Here is a 23,188-nt window from a genome sequence, read left to right as displayed (position 1 = left end):
GAATGCTTGGAAAAAATGAATTTCATTGATGTCATTCGGAGTTACTAATATAAATGAACCATTTTGGATCAAGTCATGCGGTCAATATCATGTGACAGGATGTGAGATTATTCAGACACCTGCAAAGGACCACATAGTTGTGAAGCAAAGTAACTAACTCTCTCTTAAAGGTGCCGTGGAACGTCTTTTTAAAAGATGTAATATAAGTCTAAGGTGTCCCCTGAATGTGTCTGTGAAGTTTCAGCTCAAAATACCCCATAGATCTTTTATATTAATTTTATTAACTGCCTATTTTGGGGCATCATTAAACATGAGCCGATTTAGGCTGTGGCCCCTTTAAATGCTCACGCTCCTCGCCCACGGAGCTCGCGCTTGCCTTAAACAGCATTAACAAAGTTCACACAGCTAATATAACCCTCAAAATGGATCTTTACAATGTGTTCGTCATGCAGCATGTCTAATCGCTTAAGTATGGTATTTATTTGGATGTTTACATTTGATTCTGAATGAGTTTGATGGTGCTCCGTGGCTAAAGCTAACATTACACACTGTTGGAGAGATTTATAAAGAATGAAGTTGTGTTTATGAATTATACAGACTGCAAGTGTTTAAAAAGTGAAAATAACGACGGCTCTCTTGTCTCCGTGAATACAGTAAGAAACGATGGTAACTTTAACCACATTTAACAGTACATTAGCAACATGTTAACAAAACATTTAGAAAGACAATTTACAAATATCACTAAAAATATCATGATATCATGGATCATGTCAGTTATTATTGCTCCATCTGCTATTTTTCGCTATTGTTTTTGCTTGCTTACCTAGTCTGATGTGCACAGATCCAGACGTTAATACTGGCTATCCTTGTCTAATGCCTTGAACATGAGCTGGCATATGCAAATTTTGGGGGTGTACATATTAATGATCCCGGCTGTTACGTAACAGTTGGTGTTATGTTGAGATTCGCCTGTTTTTCGGAGGCCTTTTAAACAAATGAGATTTATATAAGGAGGAGTAAACAATGGAGTTTGAGACTCACTGTATGTCATTTCCATGTACTGAACTCTTGTTATTTAACTATGCCAAGATAAATTCAATTTTTGATTCTAGGGCACCTTTAACTATTTGAAAAATTCATGTTTTCACTCATACACATATCCTGAAACATCAGGTCATTTGATACAACCACTATAAAACATGGAAAATGTTGTAATATTTTAAAAATTGTACTAAATATAACATTTTTGATTGTCCTTTTGTTAGCTACGTATCAAGCTAACTAGCTAGCCAGCTAGATATCAGCCTGTTAGCATTGTTTGAAAATATCGTCATTCGGTATAACCAAAATTTTGTTTAAACCGAATGACTTTTTTAGTGACAGATTTTGTTGATCTTAAAAAAAATTATAAATATCACATTATCTCATTGTTAACACTTAATAAAACGTATTCCTCAATGACCCCCAAACAATGAACGACTATTTAAATTAATAATAGATTAATGAACAAAGATTAAAAATGCTATAAATTAATAAAATACATTAAAAAAAAATGTTAGTTGTTAGTTCATGTTAGCTAATGCCTTAACAAATAAGACCTTATTGTATTTGTAAAAATAATAATTATAATTTTTATTATAATTGTTAGCACTTTTTTAGGATTCAATATTTCTTTTATATGTTTATGAATTTAAAAATGCAATGTGCATTTCAGGAAACTTTTTGAAAAAAAAAAGTATCAAAGTTCCATTATAGCTTTGCAATAGTAAGAAATAATCTTTCTGTACTGATCAACTCATATATATATATATATATATATATATATATATATATATATATATATATATATATATATATATATATATATATATATATATATATATATATATATATATCCTCCTGGGACCCAGGAATAGACTTCTGTCCTCTGTAGTGGACATTATATTTTAGTGATTTTCTCTGAAATCATACATGTCACAGTTTTAAGTCTGGATGTCCTGTAAAGAGCACATTCAGGGCTTTGCAGAGATACCAGATTTTAGAGGTTTCCCCATGACAACAACAACTTCTTGGTCTTTAATTATGACTGAAAATGAAAATAAGAGTGCTAATGGAAATATGATAATATTTTGAGATTAAATTTAAAATTTATTTAAATTGGATTAATTTTCAAATTGTTTATTATAAATCAACATCTCAGGAAAATGTTATGGGGTTTCAAATCACAATATGACTTTCTGTTATGAAACAGAACATTGATTTCATACATGTCCACTGTAGAGGACACCAGGACTTAAATCATGTTTATCAGGCATTTTAGGAGACACAACAAGTGAATAGGGAAAGAAATTATATGTCAATATTCCTATTAATTATTAGATATTATTATGAAAATGTTGCCAATTATTGCTCCCATTATTACACTTCTTTTTTCATTGCATGTTGCTCCAAGAACAGATTAATATGCAAATTAGATACAGTGTATAGATACATTGTATTGAATGGGAAAACCGATGTATTGCCATTTTACCCTCATATTGCATAAAGTAAAATGGTATATCAATTAATTCCATTATATGTTTCATAACATAGTTGAGAATCATCTTTATACATAGTTTGGTTAAAAACAATATTGAAGCCTAAAAATTGATTGGTGATTAAAAAAAAAATCCCATTGTTTTTGCCTATAAATGTCATTTCATGTCATTTTATTTTTTAAACAACTTAGTCCTGGTGTCCACTACAGAGGACATATCATAACATATGAATAAAATATAATTTTTAAAAAATGTTAATTTTTCATTTGTTTCTTATGCTCTAAACAATATAATGATGTGAAAAAAATGCTAAATTAAAAAAAAAAAAAATGTTGGGTCTTAGGAGGATATATATATATATATTCTATCATAATTCCTGCATAAAACACCCTGAGCATATGCACCTTTCCATGGTGAACAGTATAAGGTTTATAAACATAATTTTGGTATGATTATAATCTTCAAATTAATCAATCAATTAACTATTTATATTTATTTATTATTTTATATTATTGCTGTGTGTAGTTACCAATACATGCCACAAGAGGGAGAAGTATTGCAGCTTATGCTTATGTTGTGATGCTGAGAATGCCAGTTAATTCAAGCAAATTCGAATATATTTTAAATATGACACAATATTATAGCACAACCTGAAGCACCTTTCTATTACTGACTAGAGTAATGCATGCATTATGAAATGTATATTATGCATGTTAATGAATAAAGTGCATTTACCCTTTTTTTCTCACTTTTTTATTGAACACTACTTTTGAATATGTAATTTTAAATGTATGTGTGCCTTTTAAAGCCCTCCCGTAGCTTGGACTTTTGACTAATTGAACATTTCCATTTCTTGTCACTATACTCAAACGTATGTAGGCAGGATGCCAAGTGTTGAAAACAGGGACTGCATCTTTAACCTGTAGCTTTAATTATGAGCCTCGAGTAGAGTGTTAGAGTTCAGTGGCCTGACATACATCTCCTCCTGACCCGAGGGGTCCAGCTCTGTCCTCTATAGCCTTTTCCCCTTCGTGATTAGGGCAGTCTAGACTAATGGATCTGTTGGCTGGCCTGCTCTCTCTGACAGCCTTCCCAACAACTGGCATCACGCCCAAGAGAAGCTAGTGAATTGACCCACTGTGGCGAAACTCCTCGGGCCTTAAAGGGACAGTCCCGCTACAATCTGCCACTGAACGAGGGTAAGTTCCTGTGTGCTTTTAGTTTTTCAGAGGGAAAAATATACTGTTTAGATTTTGATTTTAACACTTGACAAAAACAAAGTACATGTTCTTAACAGAATCAAATACATATTAGTATATTAACTGCCAAGAGGGTAAAAAAATCCACAGTAGTTTATATTTTCCTGCTACTTATTTGAAGACTTAAATGAGACAGAAGCAAAAGCGTATATTCTTACCTTAGCCTGATTCACAATGGTAAGCTTGTAATAATGTTTTCTAATTAGACTGGTGGGTTTCCACGGGAAATTCGAGCATGTCGTTGTTTGTCTTTGCGTCATTACGTCATTTCTGTTTACATAAAGAACAAAGAGCTAACTACTCTATATTGCATGTGAGGTGGATCATTTATAGACCTTTTTCACAGCAGCTGGAATAATTAAATTTATTTTGATGGTATCACAAATTAATGTTAAAGATTAGACTGTACAGAAATTGAAATCTACAGGTAACGCTAATAAACACTAAATACACAGTCAGACAACGCTGATATTGTTAACATTAACAATTTGAGAACAAAGTATAACAATAATTTGCAAGGTTTAACGTAATCGAGTTAATCGATCGTTAGATTTAATCACCACTGGCAGCGCGATTTATTGTAACGCTTTTTTTCTCAGATTGGTCAGAACAAAATTGGCAGATTTGTGAAAATTTGTATTTTAGTCATACTTCCAATACGTAGAATCTGTGATTCCGAAGTACAGTATCCACACCGGTGCGGTGACTGACAGCAAACATTAGATTCATCCACGCTGAGGAGCCATGCTGATGCACAACCCACGTAAAGATGATTATTCCACGAATAACTGCAATTGCAGGTTTCAAACAGAGATGGCGACAAAGAGGCAAAACGTACAGACTGCAGCTTTAACTAAATATGTCTTTTACCAGCGTTTGCTTAAGTAAACCCTTAAATGTTTCGCCAATCATTATTACATATTCGGGTCTTTATCGACCCGGATCTAACACAGAAGGCTATAATATAAAACTCCTCTGATATTAGAGTAACAATTACAGAAGAATAAAATAAATCATATTTTGTTACCTTTTGGAGCTTGAAAGGGCTCAGTTTGAGCAGATGTTTTATGCCATCATCACTGTCCTCGTCAGAGCTCATTTCCCAGTAAATTCAGCAAATAATAGACTAGTTTTATGTTTGAGGTCAAGAATATAAGCCAATTCATGATCTCAAACATATTCTCAAAACTATAGAATTTTCAACCTCTTCAAAATCAATATTTCAATCGCTAACAGCTTCACCAGATCCATCCAGTGACAGTTACAGTCATATTTGATTGCGTTCAGTACTTGCTCTGCAGTAAATCGCTGAGCCATATCATGTTTTTCTTATTTTGTTTTCTGTCTGAATGAGTCGTCACTTCAGCATTGTGTATCAGGCATTGCCACCTTGTGGAATAAAGGTGAATTGCACTTATTCCGTCACCTAAGATTTAATTATTGTTGTGCAGAAAAAATATACGTACACTCATACACACCTCGGGTCGTTAGCGACCCTATACAATTTTTACAAAAAATGAATAAAAAAATAGGCATTCTTTTATAATTTAATGATTTTTTATTCTTGTTATATTCTTTATAATGAATTGATTGAGGAATACCAAGAAGGTTGATGTCTAACTTTAAAAAAATGAACAAGGAGGAGGGTAGTGAATGACGTCCCGGGTCACTAAAGACCCGAGGTATGCATTTAAGGGTTAAAGATCATGTTGAAGTGGTGTTTATTACTAGCAGTAAACTACTTGCTTATGTGAACTCTCTGAAAAGAGCCAGCACCTGCTGTTTATTTCTCTCAGTTTGCGCACTTTTATAGCATTAAAATGTTTATAGTTTCGTTTTGTTAACTAAATGTGTATTACCAGAGATGGTGACAAAAAGGCAAAACTTATGGACCGCAGCTTTAAGTATCAATTTTGTTTCAGATGTTTCTCCAAAACTGCCTATGGAGGCTTAACAGAAATAAGACAACCCTTTGATAAAAAGGAGGCACTGCATTTTTTTTTAAGTGCAATTAGTTGAACTTGAAGGGTGTTTTTTTGTCCAATTAAGTACAATCTCAAAAAATAAAGTGCAAAAAATTGTACCTTTAGGACTAGCAACAGCTTGTCACTGGGGCAGTACCCTTAAAAGTACATCTTTGTGGCTTATTTACCGCTAAAATTTTCATAGTAGTACCTTAAGATACATATTGCTACTTTTCCACCGCAGGGACTTTCTCCAGGAACTAGGGACTCGGTGTGTTGTGATTGCAGGAACCAGGGTCTAAATGAAGTTCTGGGTAAAAATTTCCCCTCAGAAAGTCCCTGTTTGCGAGGTAGTACTTTTTCTCAGTTCAGGAACTTTCGGGGGTGGGACTTGGCCACTGAACATGCCGATTGGTTGACTCCATGCAGCTTTTATTTTTAGCCACCATTTTTCAAAGTCTATTGCGGTGCGTGCAGCAAGAGTTTTTTGCTATACGATTCAACAGTATAGTTTAAAAAATACGACCCATGAACCAACAACGAGGTTCAGGCTTTATTAAGCTTATATGGCGGAGGATGAAATCCAGCGAGAACTGGAAAGTCGTGCACAGTCTTGCGTCACCAGACTAATTTGCCTAATATTCACTGTATTTTTTAGACTGTGATGGGAATGAGAAGCTCAGCAAAAAATGTTGATATAAACAAATGTTTAATTTAATATAGAACATTTTCAATTAAAATAGAGAATTTTTACACAATATTTGTGCATGATGCATGATTTATGCTTATGTGAATTGTTAGTTAACATGCTAACATCAAAATGATGCAGCTCACTAGGTTTTGGAACAGAGCCCAAGACTGATCTTTCTCAGTCTATAGTGTTGGCATGAATGTCATGTGCAGGGTTATGCACACCGTTTTTCAGGGTACAGGATGCTCTGCATCGAAGGAAATCAAACAAAAGTAAATGAGAAACAACAAATAATATGATACTGTCCTTAGGGGACTGAAGTACAGGGCAGTATGTGCCTTATTCTGCACACACACACACACACACACATACAAAAAAGGGAGGGTGTTAAACAAAGAGGAGAGCAGGCGTTATAATGAAAAGGAACAAAAGGCACACGGGAGGTGTTCTCCTTTCTAATAAAGGGCTGTCAGATGATTTGTCATGAGTTACAGTACAACAGGCTCCTCACGCTTGAAAGATGGCATATTCTGTCATGCTGACGTCCTCATAGAGAGCAGATGGAGGGCAGTGTGAACAAGTGCACATTTCTCCCTCGGGGCGTTCTCAAATGCTCCTGCCCTCTCGCTATATCCACACACACGTGAGTTGTGTATCCACAAATACATTCAAATTGTGGGGCTATTGTTTCTAACTTCTGAACTGAGTCACTTTCTCCTCGACACTCTACTTTGCCCTTGTGAAAAAGAATTTAGCATACTTTTTAAAAAAGTGTAATTATTATGGAAATAAAATACTATATGAAGAATATATTTAATGTATACTGAATGTAATGTTTTCAATTAAATGAAAATATATTATAGTTTAAATTTATATTAAATGCAATTGGATCAACCTTTTGACATTTAAGTAGGACTTAAGCACATCTCTTTCTTGTGCATAACATAAAATATGATTTTTTTGTTTGTTTGTTTTTTCCCCATTTGTTTCTTAAACAATGTAATGACATTTAAAACAAAAAAAAAACAAAAATAAAAACTAAAACTGTTTATTTTTTTCTGGGTCTTGGGAGAATATGTAATTTCATAATTACTTCTGTTGTCTTTGAAATATGGTTCAAGTGTACTGCCGAATGTATAGATGAGTATTTATGGTAAACTAAAGTATACTTTAATGGCATTTCTATTGAAATTTGTACGCCATTTGCAATTACACATTTGTGTATTTATTGATGAAGTTGCAATTTAGCAAAATTAAAATATATTAACTTTAAATGTAATATGAAATAGCACCACAGTTAAAATTATAATCAAGCACTTTAAGCTGTAGTCCGTAACTTTTTTTGGTTAAAAATGATCCAAAATCATTTTTTGAGCAAGTACATATCCAGCAAGTGTTCAAAACTATCTCCTTATCTTAGCTTGATTCACAACGGTAAGCTTGTAATAATGTTTTATAATAAGAGCGAACTGGTGGATTTCTGCGGGAAATTCGAGCATGCAGCAGAGTCCAGGCTAGTTTGCTTTATCATGTGAGGATGCTGCTTTTAGCGGATCATTTATAGTCTGTTCTCACAGCATCTGAAATAATTAAACATCATTTTGATGGCGGATTATAATCCAGAAAGGTCCAAATGACAATCATCAGTGACACCTGGAGATTCACCCGTAGTCAAAATGTAAAAGTAAAAGAGAGACTTTGGACTGTGGAGTGGATGCAGAAATTGAAATCTACAGGTAACGCTAATACGCACTAAATACACACAGTCACGCAATGCTTATGTTGTTAACATTAACAATTTGAGAACAAAGTATAACAATAATAATTTGCAATCATTATTACATATTCAGGTCTTTATCGACCCGGATCTAACACAGAAGGCTATAATATCAAACTCCTCTGATATTAGAGTAACAATTACAGAAGAATAAAATAAATCATATTTTGTTACCTTTTGGAGCTTGAAAGGGCTCAGTTTGAGCAGATGTTTTATGCCATCATCACTGTCCTCGTCAGAGCTCATTTCCCAGTAAATTCAGCAAATAATAGACTAGTTTTATGTTTGAGGTCAAGAATATAAGCCAATTCATGATCTCAAACATATTCTCAAAACTATTTCATTTTCAACATCTTCAAAATCAATATTTCAATCGCTAACAGCTTCACCAGATCCATCCAATGACAGTTACAGTCATATTTGATTGCGTTCAGTACTTGCTCTGCAGTAAATCGCTGAGCCATATCATGTTTTTCTTATTTTGTTTTCTGTCTGAATGAGTCGTCACTTCAGCATTGTGTATCAGGCATTGCCACCTTGTGGAATAAAGGTGAATTGCACTTATTCCGTCACCTAAGATTTAATTATTGTTGTGCAGAAAAAATATACGTACACTCATACACACCTCGGGTCGTTAGCGACCCTATACAATTTTTACAAAAAATGAATAAAAAAATAGGCATTCTTTTATAATTTAATGATTTTTTATTCTTGTTATATTCTTTATAATGAATTGATTGAGGAATACCAAGAAGGTTGATGTCTAACTTTAAAAAAATGAACGAGGAGGAGGGTAGTGAATGACGTCCCGGGTCACTAAAGACCCGAGGTATGCATTTAAGGGTTAAAGATCATGTTGAAGTGGTGTTAATTCGAGCATGCAGCAGAGTCCAGGCTAGTTTGCTTTATCATGTGAGGATGCTGCTTTTAGCGGATCATTTATAGTCTGTTCTCACAGCATCTGAAATAATTAAACATCATTTTGATGGCGGATTATAATCCAGAAAGGTCCAAATGACAATCATCAGTGACACCTGGAGATTCACCCGTAGTCAAAATGTAAAAGTAAAAGAGAGACTTTGGACTGTGGAGTGGATACAGAAATTGAAATCTACAGGTAACGCTAATACGCACTAAATACACACAGTCACGCAATGCTTATGTTGTTAACATTAACAATTTGAGAACAAAGTATAACAATAATAATTTGCAATCATTATTACATATTCGGGTCTTTATCGACCCGGATCTAACACAGAAGGCTATAATATCAAACTCCTCTGATATTAGAGTAACAATTACAGAAGAATAAAATAAATCATATTTTGTTACCTTTTGGAGCTTGAAAGGGCTCAGTTTGAGCAGATGTTTTATGCCATCATCACTGTCCTCGTCAGAGCTCATTTCCCAGTAAATTCAGCAAATAATAGATTAGTTTTATGTTTGAGGTCAAGAATATAAGCCAATTCATGATCTCAAACATATTCTCAAAACTATTTCATTTTCAACATCTTCAAAATCAATATTTCAATCGCTAACAGCTTCACCAGATCCATCCAATGACAGTTACAGTCATATTTGATTGCGTTCAGTACTTGCTCTGCAGTAAATCGCTGAGCCATATCATGTTTTTCTTATTTTGTTTTCTGTCTGAATGAGTCGTCACTTCAGCATTGTGTATCAGGCATTGCCACCTTGTGGAATAAAGGTGAATTGCACTTATTCCGTCACCTAAGATTTAATTATTGTTGTGCAGAAAAAATATACGTACACTCATACACACCTCGGGTCGTTAGCGACCCTATACAATTTTTACAAAAAATGAATAAAAAAATAGGCATTCTTTTATAATTTAATGATTTTTTATTCTTGTTATATTCTTTATAATGAATTGATTGAGGAATACCAAGAAGGTTGATGTCTAACTTTAAAAAAATGAACGAGGAGGAGGGTAGTGAATGACGTCCCGGGTCACTAAAGACCCGAGGTATGCATTTAAGGGTTAAAGATCATGTTGAAGTGGTGTTAATTCGAGCATGCAGCAGAGTCCAGGCTAGTTTGCTTTATCATGTGAGGATGCTGCTTTTAGCGGATCATTTATAGTCTGTTCTCACAGCATCTGAAATAATTAAACATCATTTTGATGGCGGATTATAATCCAGAAAGGCCCAAATGACAATCATCAGTGACACCTGGAGATTCACCCGTAGTCAAAATGTAAAAGTAAAAGAGAGACTTTGGACTGTGGAGTGGATACAGAAATTGAAATCTACAGGTAACGCTAATACGCACTAAATACACACAGTCACGCAATGCTTATGTTGTTAACATTAACAATTTGAGAACAAAGTATAACAATAATAATTTGCATGGTTTGATGCGATATGAGCTAAGCGATCGTTAGATTTTATCATCATTGGCAGCACAATTTATTGTAGGCTAATGCTTTCCCCCTCAGATTGTCAGGGAAAAAAAGTGGCATACATGTTACTTGTTCAGATGACATTTTCCAGTGAAAATTCCTACTTTGGTCATACTTCAAGAATACAATCTGTGATTCCGAAGTACAGTATCCACACCGGTGCGGTGACTGACAGCAAAGATTAGATTCATCCGCACTGACGAGCTGTGCCGATGCACAACGCATGTACAGATAATAATTCCACATATGACTGCAAGACTGCAATCGCAGGTTTCAAACAGAGATGGTGACAAAGAGGAAAAATGCCGGACTGCAGCTTTAAAAACAAAACAAAACAAAAAACATCAAAATTAGTGTACTTCTTTAAAACATGACAAAAGATTATTAAAACATGATTTAAATTAAGCTTTAAATTAGAACTTTTAATTTGAAATTATTAAAAAGAGCACTTTTTAAAATTGTATTTAAGTGTGTTAAGAAACAGTCATAAAAGTGTACAGGCCTTTTATTTAGTTAATATTATATTATCTGCAAGTACAGTTTTTCTTTTTTTTTTTCCTTTTTTTTTTTAAATGGTCATACTTTAGTTTATAGTTTAATTCTCAATATGAACTGACTAGTAACTATGACTTTACCAAAATAAACCCCTAGTTACTGCTTAATAATAGTTTAGGTATTGGGTAGGATTAAGGGATGGAGAATATTGTCATGCAGAAGAAGAGGTCTCCAAACTTGGTCCTAGAAGGCCACTGTCCTGCAAAGTTCAGCTATAACCCCAGTTAAACACACCTGAACCAGGTAAGATCTCACTAGGCATACAAGAAACTTTCAAGCAGTTGTGTTGGAGCTGGTTGGAGTTAAACTCTGCAGGACAGCGGCCCTCCAGGGTGGAGTTTGGAGACCTCTGCATTAATATGTGCTTTATAAGTACTATAAAAAGCCAATATCCTAGTAATATGCATGCTAGTAAGCTACTAGTTAATAGTGAAAATTGGACCCTAAACAAAAGTGTTACCCAAAATATACTCAAGATTTGAAGTACACTACAAGTGCACATTCAGTACAATTAAGAAAACTTCTTTTTTTAACAAGGGTCTTCAAATATTTTATTTCTCATGGTTAAAACTTACAGAACATATTTATCACTTAAAAAGGTGAAATACATCATGGGTACCGTGTGTAACCCTGCTTCCCTGAGTGAGGAATGAGACGTTGTATCAGTCGCTGAGTATGGAGTCTCTCACAGCAACTCAATATATTATGATACCAGACCTTAACACAAGTCTTATGGGAGCAGCGTACCAAAGGGAACGTTTGAGGGGAAAATTTATGTTTCTATGATTGTCGAGTCTAATGAGCTGGAGAGGAAACCGAGAATGGATTGCTAACCTCGATACAGACCATTCTGCCCTGTCAAAGGCCCGCTCTGACCTTCGAGTTGCCTGGGAATAGGGATCAACCCATTCACAAGGAGCATAATCCTGCTTCAATACCCGATATGAAAATTTGGCGAGGATGACAAGTGAGAGAATGGAAAAAGTTTCCATACTCGATCTCAACTGTCAAGCTCTACTCATAATCTTCTCCTGCCAGGGAGCCCAACCCTAATTTAACCCATAGTCAAAGAACTGGGAAGGGCGACAGCTTTCATATGTCAAGCTAAACCTTACAGATATTCACAAAGGAGCATAGCCCTGCTTTAACACCCAATATAATAAATCGGGGAGGACGACAAATGAGAGAGCCTACTTAGCCTCATACAATTCACCAGTCTAGTTCTACTCTTAAAAGATACCTGCCAGGGAGTGCAACCCTTCTTTAAACAGGGCAACAGACTATCTGTCAAGCTCAACCTTCAAGATTCATAAGGAGCATCCGATAGTTTGGGGAGGGTGACAGATGAGAGAGTTGGCCATTTATTGTGACTTAGTCCACCTCAGCTCTCATCTGTCCAGCTCTACAATGCGTATACCAACCAACCCTTGAAAGGGGAGCCTACAACCCTGTTTTCAGCCCCAATTTGAAAAATTGGGTGACAAGTGAGAGAGTGGACATAGTCCACATTTGACCTCACCTGTCTAGCTCTATACTTGTAAGGATACCTGTCACGGGGCACAACCCTACTTTAATCCCAGCTGATGAACTGGGGAGGGCTAAAGATTTTATATGTCAAGCTAAACCTTGCCCATATTCATAAAGAGCATAGCCCTGTTTTAATACCCAACATGATAGATTGGGGAGGGCAACAGATGAGAGAATGGGCCACTTCCGGTGACTTGGATCACTTCCGATATCACACTGCCAATTGCTACACTTGTAAAGATGTTCGCAACCCTTCAAAAGGGGAGCCTATAACCCTGCTTACTCTCAATCTAATAAATTAGGAAGTTCGAAATGTGAGAGAGTGGATCATTCATGCGACCCTGGCCACCTCATCTCACAGGCTCTGTACCCTAAATAATAATAAATACACTGAAAAGGAGAGCAAGGCACTTTCCGGAGATCCACCAGGGAAATAACCTTTATCTCCATGGAGCAGGTGAAGGTGTAATAATGTTCTCATCTCGTGGACCAGGAGAGGATGCTGACATAATCACATCTACAGCATTGCCGCCATCTTTTTACTATGTTAGAGGGGCAACCAGAAAGACAGCAGGATGCCTGTGGGCTTTCTACTCTGTTATCAGTCCATCCCTGTCTTGCATCAGCTTCAAACAGACCCCACCTTAAATGCTGGAGAGAGCGCCAACGAGAGAGTGGGACACTGAATTATATCCCTCTTTATATCCCTGCCCCCCCACCTTCAGTTCAAGGGAACTGGAAAGTGAGAAGTAATCCACTTCGATTAGTGAGAAGTGGAATTCCTAAGCGATAATATGCCATGTTCCCCTCAGCTAATTACCCATTCCTAGTAACACATCTAAATATGACTGTGTTCTCACCTCCAGCTGTACTGGAGGGAGGGCATCCAAAAGAAAGGAGTCGTATCATCTCACCACGACTTGTCACCTTTCTATCAGAACGATTACTCAACACTCCTTCACATCAGGGAAGCATAGTACCAATGCTTTACTACTATGAAGGGGTGTGTGTATTATTGGGGGGGGGGGAGGTTCACATAGGAGAGTAGGTCGTAACCATAGACTGTAAAAAAAGATGGACGACACGACGCCACTTCCTTCCATTGTATTGAACTGAAGCCAAAATGGGCCTATGAATGGGCACTGACACCTTATGCAATACGTCAAAAAAAAAAGAAAAAAGTTTGGAGCCTGGGTATGCGCAGAAGGAATCGTAAGTGGAGCCCGGAGGCGGAGTCGCGATATCAAACTTCCGCCCAGATGACTGCGTCATCATTCATGTGTTTTAAATAGACTATAAAAATTATACACAATTTAAAATTCTACCTATAAAATAATAAGCTATTCTGTTTCTAGAGCAATAATATTTTTGAAACAGCAAATTCAGTAGATAAAATCAATATAATATGCCACTAGAAACAACTCGGTCCTGCCATTTTAAATCAAGTTCAACTAACATTACAGGAGATCGATTGCTGTAATTAGAGTAAGCTATCATTAGTTTTGTCCTGCTAATTATTATTTTATACCCATAAAAATAATAAGTAACTGCCAGATAACGATCACCTGCTTTTTCCCGACATGGTTAACATTAGGTGTGTTATCTTAACTAATAACATTTATTAATTAGCTTATAGCGCCCACATTTAATGTTACAGAAAAAAAGTTCAGTGATCCGTCAGATCCTGTAGGTCGGTTAGTACAGTTTACTGCTGAACAATTCATTTTGTTGGTGTTAAATAACAAAGAAATAGAAAATTAACAGTTTTTGTGTGTGTACCTTTAAATGCAAATGAGCTGCTGCTCCTTGCCCCCTTTCCAGAAGAGGGCGGAGCTTTAACAGCTCACATTTCAGTTGCTCAATAACAACAAAGCTGGAGAATCTCACACAGCCAAAATGACAATTGTCAGTAATGTGTTCAGCCTTACATTGTTCAAACCGGACACTGATGGAGAGACTTAAGAAGAACTTCTTCCTGAATGGTTAGTGGGTAAATGTGTTGGCCTTTGAAAATAATCATAGTGTTTTTAATGTCTTGTCTTTACAGAAAATGTACACAGTTTTTCAAGACAATCACATTTTGCACTGCTCTTTACATACGTGTAGTTATAAAGTATATAAACAAGGTTTAAAATAGACGACAGACATATGGTCTCTAAGACAACAATAGCTTTGGCCACATTTGGTGTGGAACTGGCTAACAGACACATCGACTGAAATGGTGATTTACTCAAAAATCCTAAAAAATAAACAGTGTGACATTTACTTCTTCTGGATGATCACAAACAGTTGGTACAAATCCATCCTTGAGTAACAACTTTTTAGCAAAGCCTGCGTTGTATTGCCCCTCATTCACAAAGCAGTCTGGAGTGAAATGATTTGCACAGACATAAACAAATTTAGGTATATTTTGGTGTGCATTATCTTCAGAAATATAGCTAATCCCCTGCATCCTCAGTGGCTCGGACGTTGGGAGAAAATTAAGAGTTTTATGTTCATTCTTACATCCAAAAACAGAACACCAGGATTGCTTACGAGACATTGTTGACACTACAGTTGCTCGAGCTCAGAGAAAATGGCGGACACCGTACAACTCACTGAGGGCAGAAACTATGTAGGACTGTCAGCCAGCCGTCGTGGACGGGGCCTGAGCATTGTGACGTCACACTGCTCAGAGAATCAAAACTGGGCTGGATGCAGTACAGGTCATAAACCCCGCCCTCTCAATGCAGTCGAATGAGACTTCAGTGAAAACTTAAAAATAAATTCTGCTTCAAATAAAACTTTCTGAAAGATGGTTTTGGTCATTTAAGGTAGTTATCACGCTGATATATATTAAATTGTTCGTTTTTGTGATGATTTAGATTTTAGCTAGCATTTGATGCTATAAAAAACGGGGCGTGTCGTCATGATTCGAAGTTGATTGACAGCTCGTCTGAAGACTGTCGGAGCTTCGAGGGGAGATTGAAGATGTATTAACTAATGGCGTGTTTTTGCTCATACCCAAATAGGGGCAAATTTGACAAGTTATAATAAATGATCTGTGGGGTATATTGAGATTAAACTTCACAGACACATTCTGGGGACACCAGAGACTTATATTACATCTTGTGAAAAGGGGCATAATAGATGCCCTTTAAAACTGCATTTTTGGAAATCTGTTTTAGTCTGACAGCTCTAATAGGATTTTGTGTGGTTTATAACGTTCTCATGCACGTAAAACATGTAAACGTCAGACGTTGTTATAGGAAAGTGCTGAAAGTTGCTGCAGAAACAAGGTTGTACTGTTGCAAGTGCTGGTCGAGCATAAAATTATAATAGCCTATAAACAGAGACATCACGGAATAAAGCCGCTAATACCAGCCTCCTATGTTTCTGCCGCTGCCTCAGAAGATATAGTAGTCCAGAGTGACGGCTACATATTGGCATGTTGTAAATAAGACAACATCTCTATTGCAAACCCCTTCACATTGCTGCTGTTGTTGCTTTTGTTTTTGGCATATGCCAGAAAACGCAACGTCATTGCCCTAGAAACCAATGCAGATATTCTGGAAAACCAATGAGCCCTATGGGACACATAAAACAGATCTGAACAGTTGCGATACACAGTGTGGACAGTCAATAATTAAGATCAGATTCCAATCAGATACACAAATAATCAGATATGGACTGACAGTGTGAACAGAGCCACAATTTGTAGTGACTCAACACTGTCAAAGTCACTTCCTCAAGTACATGCATGTGTACATCAGGAAGGCTTTCAGGAGAGGACGCTAATGACACAGGCAAAAACTGCTTGTTAGCGCCGACTAGGTAACTAGGCCTGGCTGAGGTGTGGATCATAGCCTCCACACTCCTATATTTTTTTTATCTTTTTTAATATAGATCTCCATTTGAATCAGAAGAACTTGCAGAGCAGGCTTCCAAAAATAGGAACATCCATCTCAAGCTCTGCCCACTCAGACCAATAACATGCTCAACAAGATCAGAAGAGGCCACTCCTCAAAGCAGTGCTTTCTGACTCAGCATGAGAGCAATGGAGCTAACAGGAGAAGCTCAAAGATGGGAAACACCCTTGTCAGACTCCTCCACACACTTTGCCTACAATCCCCATGATCTATGGTGCAGATGCTTGATACTCATCCCTCGAAAGTCAAGCAAGAGGGGAGCTTCCCACTGCGAATGCCTCACAATGAGTGCATTTAGCTCCCTCAAGAGCCGAACGTGTTCCGACAGATACTTATCTTTTGCCCAAAACATCACACTGCCTCCGCCAGCTTCTTCCCATAGTGCATCCTGGCACCATGTGTTCCCCAGGTAAGCGACACACGCACCCTGCCATCCACGTGATGTAAAAGAAAATGTGATTCATCAGACCAGGCCACCTTCTTCCATTGCTCGTGGTCCAGTTCTGATGCTCACATGCCCATTGTTGGAGCTTTCGGCGGTGGACAGGGGTCAGCTTGGGCACCCTGACTGGGAACACCCCACAAGAGCTGTAGTTGTTATGACCAGGTAAAGTGAATGGTCAGTGGTCATAATGTTATGCCTGATCATTGCATTTAATACAATTACAAACAATTCACATTTTTTCTGTTCGTTTTATGAATGAGATCCATTGATGTGTGTGTTTGCGATCATGTTGTGTAAAATGCATTTTGAATATATCAGTTGTTGCTATGAAACAGTCTTATAGTACAGGTCTCACAAATGAGTGGATAGGTTTGTGATGCACTTTGTAGTTCAGATATATAGCAAGGGTTACTCATTAACTAAAGACATTTATAGTTAAGGCGACTGTACGGCTCTGAACTTAGCTGAATAAACACACCTGTTTCTCTAATGCAAAATCTATGCAAAAATAAACTGCATATGCAAGGCTTTTTTTAAATGTTTCCCGAGTAAAACGATACAACACTAGGCCCCTATGCTACACTTATCAGTTCATTTGGTGGCAAGTATATTATGTCAGTCAGTTTGAAGAACATGATGGTACTACTTTGGAGTAGGGGTATTGTGGGAAGTAGTTTATTCAAAGCATAACATAAGCACAAAGATATAAGGATACTGCAGGTTTAGAACATTAGTAATTGCTTGTCACTGAATATTGGGACTTGCCAACATAGATAATAATTCATCTAATAATTCATCTTGATATTTTTCTGACTTTAAAAACATAGTATATATTTCGATATTTATACTTATGCTCTGAAAAAAAAAAAACTAAAAAAGTTTTGTTTTTTAATCAAATGAACCATTAGTTTAACCAAACTATCATATCATTAAATGGATTGAATGAAATTAATGCAAGGAATATAATAGTTGAGTTTAAAATAATCATGTTTTCCACACTAAATGATATTCAATGATTTTTAGGCACATGCTTCAACACGATAAAACATAGGATAGTAATTAACAGCATTGTAATGTGTAATCAGGTTACTTTTTTCCAAGTAACTACTAGTAAAGTAAAGCATTAAATTGACAGTGTTTTCAAGAAACTAGTAAAGTAACGCATTCAATTTACAGCAAAATATCTGAACATGTTGAACATGGTTACTGTAGTTCTAAACTAAATGTGAGCATGCATTTATCTTCTGCAATCCAGAATGGCAGCGCAGCTGAAAGGTCTGTTTGAGTTGCGCCCTCTATTGTACAGGAGTGAATTTACATTTTCTTATTCATTTCACGTTTGATGTAAAAGGGCCTTTACATTTGCCCAAAAAATAGAACTAAAAAAAAAAAATAATAATAATAATAATAATAAAATAAGCAACCTAAGCCCAGGTGAGAAAAAGTATGCGAGGATGCAAAAGTAGCGTAATGCATTACTTTCCATAAAATTAAGTAACACAATTAGTTACTTTTTAGGGAGTAACGCATTACTTTTAAAAGTAACTTTCCCCAACACTGATTAACAGCAATATTTGCTTGTTTAAAAATGTTTTAGTATAAATAATAATACAACTTATCAAGTATAAATTTAGTATAAATTACCAAGTTAGAAAGTCCATGTTTGAGTAATGACACAAACAGATTATTTAATTGATGTTCCATAGTTAAGCAGGACACCAACAATACCAAGGTCAATACCTTTGGGATGCATGAACTAAAAACATATTCCTGGAATGCACTGGAAACCAGTTTGAATAGAAACATCTGTTAAATGTAAACAAATCAGCATTTTTTTTTTTTTTTTTTTTTATTTTCATTGAAATGGAGAGCAGATTCACAGAAATTAATCAAACTTCAGAATTCAATTGTCTTTTTACTATTAGGTCTGAAGTGGTCTTGCATAATTTTAAGGGAACTTAATGGAAAAATTAAAAGCATGCTAATATATGGAAATATTTACGATGTTGATTCATTTTATGCAGCCAAAAAATCCTATAGAAAATATTCCATATATTCGCATGTGCTGTGGCTGTAGCATTTTGGAAAATGTCTGCCTGTAAGTGTCCTGATTTGCACTGAAGACACAAACATACTACAGTGACTCATTTCAGTAAACACAGACAGTCTATACTGACCACAGCATTATAGAGCATATAAAGATGCCATACTAAAATATAAATATGCCATATTAAAACATTAAATGTCAGTATATTTTACTTTTATAGATCATCACCTGCACCCTTTCCACATTTTTAGGGTGTGTTTAGCAGGTTTCACAGCAACATCATGACACCATTTAAAAGTTGCAACAACATGAAGGCCTCAGGGCTCGGGGTGGTGTGTTGTGATGAAGCTATTTCTCCAAGCCCCGTCTCTCCCTCTGAGAATCTGGGTTAGAGAGAGAGAGAGACATGTGTCCTGACTTGACCGCGTTTTACAGGCGGGGCCATTGTTGATGAGTAACTGGCAATAACCAGGACAATCAGCTGCTCTGTTGTTTGTACAGAGACACTATTGAGCCTGTCTCAAACACATACTCAACTATGTATTTATCTTGCTCTTGAATGACAGGGCATTTTATTATGCTTTACTTTGACCAGAGTGCCAACAGAAAATCAGTGTCCTGAGCTGAACCTGCTAGGCTTGTGTCAGTCACCTCATGCTATGAAAGCTGAACATGTCCGCACAGGTTAGCTGCAATGTTAACAAGTCATTCTTATCTCGACTTCATGTGTGTTTGAATGTGGATAATAGTAGCTTGCCTCTCTAAAGGATTAGCTCACTTTAAAATTAAATGTCTTTCTTTCTTCAGTTGAAAAGAAACCATAATCTCCTTTGGACTGAAGAAAGAAAGACATAAACATCTTGGATGACATGAGGGTGAGTAAATTATCAGGAAATCTGAATTATTTAATCACAAATAGGATTGCGAAAATTGGACAGTCTGATAAAATCAAACAATTTTAATGCTAGCGTTGGGTGGCTGATGATGCAAGATGTCTCAAAACTAGGCCTCAAAATCAACCCCCATATATTATGTAGTCTGGGTTGTATTTTATTTTACTTAGAATAGTTTTCTTTATGTATTTTGAAGATGAGGATATGTCACACTTGTCCATCTGTCAAAGTACTATTGAGTTTGATTGGACTGGCAGTCTTGACATCATCAACTATAAATACGGGAAGCCTATTTCTCCAGTTTAACCCTGTTTGCTTTTCTATCTTTGTATGATTATATGGTTATTTGCGGTTTATTATTAGCATTTAGCATTATTTTTTCCCCAAACACCTGCAACCCTATCAGAATAGCACCTGGCTGTCACCATTTACATTTCAAATAATATGTTTATAGAGGTTATAGTAGATTAGAGATTCATCAAACTGCTACAGTCTGTTTTTCTCCACCAACGATAATACACTTCCACCACACTCGCTGAAAAGAGCGAGGACCACTTCAGTCTCTTAAGCACTCCAGCGGAGCTTTCAGCGTGGCACTTAGGACTACTTAGCAGCTTCATATTTCAAAAATATGTCAGGTGGACCTGAACAGGAGGAGGCTCGTCCCTTGATGAAGTGGGCAATGAAAGAATTCATGGGGGACGTCTCTTGAGGCAGAGCTATGGTCCATTTGGAGAGTCATGTTCGAGCTTTCCGTAAAATGTGAGACTAAACTGTTTGTCTATGTACTGTACAAATTAATAGTATATATTAAATATCATTCATAATTTTAGTATTTTACCACATATTAAACTTTCAATTTAAACAAATCATTTTGGGACTGGATTCAGACGTGCCTTGATAATGCCTTTTTACCTCCAAAAAATTTCGACAAAGCATGATGGACCAGCAACTCTACTGTATGACTGAGCTCTCAAATGGGCAAAAGGTTTGTTCAAACCAACATGGATGTTTGTCACAAAAATTTGGGCAGATTTTCGCATCCATTAGTAAAACTTGCAAATTCACTCTCTGACAGTAGGTGGCACTTTTAGAAGAAATACCGCAGCTTTCGGTTTCTGACACTTGACTGTCATAGAGAATAAAGGTAAGTAAAATATATTATATTATATATATACGGATTTTTGTGTTCGTTATTTTTGTGAATCAAACACAACGGTAAAGAGATTTTATATAAATAAATAAATAAATAAACGGTAAAGAGACAAGACAGCCAGTTCTGAATTCTTCCTCTCCTACTGAGTGCCACTTGAGCGCCACCAAGTTGTACTTTTATATAACAGCAGTGGTTCTAGGTTCTTTTGTGACCAAAAGCATACATTTCATTGGTTGGCTAACTTTATTCACAATGCCATAGAAAAGAGATTAGAACACAAATTTAAAAAATAAAATCTATTGCATTGATGCCATGTGAATGTTATGGTCTGAACAGATAACAGCCACTCATTCAAATTAAAATGTTTATCACACCAAATTTTCGCACTGAACATTCATCTTGGTGTGAAAAGTCCAAGACAGTCATTTAAGACATTGTTTAACTCATTTAAGACTGCTCTTATGACATAATGGGCATTTCGGCATAATTCTGTGTGTTATTGTTTGTTAAAGCATGAGAGAGAGCTTGATAGCGGCGCGCGTTTTTCTGTGCACACAAGTCGTGTGTGTGTCACATGACACAGACTGTGCATTCTCGTTTGTCTTGTGGCGCTTGAATAGTTTAAAAGCATTTGCGTGAACACGTGATCGTATAAATGTAACGCAAGCCAAATTATGACGGGAAAAAAAGCTGTGTTAATTTTGTTAAATATTTTTTAAATTGTGTTAAACTTTAACAATATTACTGGATGAGAGGAGGAGCTGGGGATGGAGGAGGGTAATTAGCTCCTGAGCAATGTGATAAGCTGCTGATAATACTGATGACCTTATATGAATGCTATGATAGGGCTTGTATTCCTATAGGTAGATAATGGATCAGCTGAGAATCAGCTGATGTGAGCTTGACTGACTGACATGACCTGCCAGAACTAACGCTACGCTTATTTGAATACACCGACACATTTTATCATTATTAACTAATATCTGTACTTCCTTCTTGAAAAGCATCAGTGCCACTGATAGTAACATGCACAATGTGGAAAAAGGGAACTACTGTAGGTAGGTGTGACGGGAACTTGCCCTAAACAAGCTTTGCAGGTGGAGACAAACATAGATGTGACAGTCAGCTGCTCAGACCTGCCATCAGTCATTTTGAGCAGTACGCTGTGTTTTTTATGCAATGTGAACACCTGTGGAGTGCACCAAACCAAAGTCAACAGTTCAGGTTGGAAAGTTAGACGATTACGGGGCCACAGACCCAAAACAAACTTGCAGAAAAACAATCAGGCATCACAGCCCATCCTATACGTGCGTTTCCGGGCACATGAATTCAGGATCACAGACACTTCTTTGAAAGCGCTTAGGCGCAGGTGGGCTTTGAAAGGTAGGCTTTACTGTACTAAAGTAACCAGACCCGGTCAGGATCCTGCATTTAGTTGGCTAGATGGCATGTGCAGGAAATGGTAAGTGCCGAGGGAGGAGTACACCTCACACACATGAAAAGGTGCTCTGATCTGTCCCACAACAGGCACACACGGTCTGACCTAGATTCCCCCTATCCTGAAAAAAGCTGCTCTGCCAAGTAAGGCAGGGTGGGAAGGGCTGAGCCGTGGCGCGTAGCTTTGCCCCATCTCTCTCTCTCACTCTCTCTCTCTTGCTCTCCCAAACATGGGCGGAGTGTAGTGTGGCCTTTTCAAACTCACCCGGCTGGCAAGCAGACTGGCTTTTGGAAGCAAGCAATGCTGTTTTGAACTGCTGCCAAATGAGACAGGCGCAGCTGAAACTTTTTACAGCCTCCCCTCACTTCGACAGGAAGAGACACGGGGAGCAAATTTGTAGTAGAAGGCGGGGGGGAAAGCGCGAAATAAATCTTTGTAGCGTCTGCAACTAAGGCACTGCATCAAGGATTTCCTTCTGAGCTTTCACGCTCCCCTAATTTGGCAAGGCGCCACTCGAAAAGGTGTTTAAAAGTGATGTTTTTTTCTCTCTGGGAGGACTGAACGGGGAA

The sequence above is a fragment of the Chanodichthys erythropterus genome, chromosome 20 (assembly GCF_024489055.1).
Source record: "Chanodichthys erythropterus isolate Z2021 chromosome 20, ASM2448905v1, whole genome shotgun sequence".
Lineage (NCBI taxonomy): Eukaryota > Metazoa > Chordata > Actinopteri > Cypriniformes > Xenocyprididae > Chanodichthys > Chanodichthys erythropterus.
The sequence above is the reverse complement of the archived record's forward strand: the minus strand, read 5'-3'. Positions refer to the sequence as shown.